General features: G+C 40.7%; 1 non-coding gene across 1 annotated transcript; it reads left to right on the top strand.

Annotated features, from left to right (window-relative positions):
• Positions 1-1640: 1640 nt before the first annotated feature.
• Positions 1641-1744, top strand: LOC123631139. Its single transcript, XR_006733012.1, has one exon. It is a non-coding gene; the product is annotated as a U6 spliceosomal RNA (small nuclear RNA).
• Positions 1745-2189: the final 445 nt, after the last annotated feature.

The raw sequence follows: 2189 nt of genomic DNA, 5'->3' as shown, positions 1-2189 counted from the left end.
GATATTAAATGGAAAGAGCAAATCCCAAAAGATTATAGATTATACATGGCATAATACCCTGTGAATTTTTTAGGAATATATATATATATGAAAAGAAATGATGAATGTGGAGTTTATGATGGTTACCTCAAGTGCAGAGGTGCAAGAAGGTACAGTTGGAGGAACCATATGTCATATGTAGATTATTGCCAATGTTATAGCTTTTGTTTGGGGTCTCAGTTTTGTGGATGCTTATTATATTTTTTTAAGCAGGCCATACATGAACCAATGAAGATGGTATATTTTGAACCAAGGATTATGATTGCCTCTCCTCCTTGTCTTTCCACCTGAAACTCCTATCAGACGTATATATTAGTGTTGGAAAAGGAGTCTCCTATGCGGTCTTTCAATCCTCACAATTATGTGCATCCTGAGGTTCAAATATGAAAATTAGTAAGTGGTCCCTGGCCTTCAGTATCCCTCAGGTACACAGCAAAAGTAAATATAAGTCTTTCTGGAGGGGCATGCCTTCAATCTAAGCAGTATAAGAGCTTCACAAATAAAGCCCCACTAAAAATGAGGCTACAACCACAAATAACAAGACATTAAAAAGCAATCAATTATGAGAGTATGCAGTTATAAGAAATAGCAGGATTATACTCTAGAAACTTCAAATCATAGATCTTTTTTGTAGAGGACATAAAACAAGGAGTTTAAAGATCCAAAAGAAAGACTCAAAAACATTAAAAAAAAAAGATTTGAAAAAAGTCACAGGCAAATTTGACTTATATATCTCTAGAAATAAAAAATACATTCATTCATTTTCCTACTTGACAATTTTTTTTTTTTTTTGAGATGGGGTCTCACTCTGTGGCCTGGCTGGAGTGCAGTAGCACCATCATAGCTCAGCCTTGAATCTGTGGGCTCCAGCCATCCTCCTGACTCAGCCTTCAGAGTAGCTGGAACTACAGGCATGCACCACTATTCCCAGCTAAGTTTTTTCTTTTCTTTTTTTTTTCCAAAGACAGGCTCTCACTATGTTGCCCAGGCTGGTATCAAACTCCTGGTCTTAAGTGACCCCTCCCACCTCAGCCTCCCCAAGTGCTGGGATTACAGATGTGAGCCACTGCACTCACCCTACTCAACAATTTTTGAGTGACTACTGAGTGTCAGGCACATTCTAGGCATTGAGGATACATCAATGAACAAACAAGAAAAAATTATGCCTTCACAAATATTTCATTTACAATTCTAGTTGTTGAAATTTAAAACTCGGTAGATAAGTTTCTGGAAAACACTCAAACCGTGCTTTCCTCTAAACTCCACACCACAACTAACACAGAACACTTCTGTGACCGGATGTGGAGGTTGTTCCCTTACACACAAAGCAGAGGACACAACTTGGGGGGCCTCTAATTCAATTCCAACACTACCTACCCAGGGATAGCATCAGATCCCACCGGGTAAGTACCTCAGTCCCCAAAACTGGCCCCCCTTCAGACACCAGTCCCAAGTCCAGGCCTCTGGAACTTCTGACCAACTGCCTTCAAGTTAGGGTTCCCATGACCCTCTCTCTGGGTTTGATTAATTTGCTGGAGTAGCTCACAGAACTCAGGGAAATACTTCATTTATTATAAAGGACATTACAAAGGGTACACATGGTGCTCACTTTGGCAGCACATATACTAAAATTGTAATGATACAGAGATTAGCATTGTCCCTGCACAGGGATGACACAGAAATTAGTGAAGTATTCCCTATTTTTTTTAAAAAAAGATACACATGAAGAGGTGTGCGGGGTGAGGTTCCATGCCCTCCTGGGGTGCGCCACAAGAACCTCCACATGTTCAGCTATCCAGAAGCTCTCCAAACCCAGTCCTCTTGGGTTTTTATGGACAACCATGTTGAAATGTGATTAGCCTTCAGGGTATAGGATGGGACCCTCTCTGGAATGAGAGTCTTATGACCAACAATCAGAAACGCGGGGGGAGATTAGAGTCCTGCCTTGGAGCAGGTAAAAGGAGGGCAGAAGAAGGTCAGAGATTCTGTTTCATGCTCCTAAGGCCTAACACACTCAGCATTATAACAAAAGACTCTAACAAAGGGCTATGGGCCAGGAACCATGGATGAAAACCAATATACATATATCATAACACCGCTATACCTTAAATACCAGATTAGGCACAGCTGAAGAGAGAATTGTTGAACTA

Source organism: Lemur catta, chromosome 1 (assembly GCF_020740605.2).
Source record: "Lemur catta isolate mLemCat1 chromosome 1, mLemCat1.pri, whole genome shotgun sequence".
Lineage (NCBI taxonomy): Eukaryota > Metazoa > Chordata > Mammalia > Primates > Lemuridae > Lemur > Lemur catta.
Note: the sequence above shows the minus strand (reverse complement) of the source record. Positions and strands in the feature narration are given on the sequence as shown.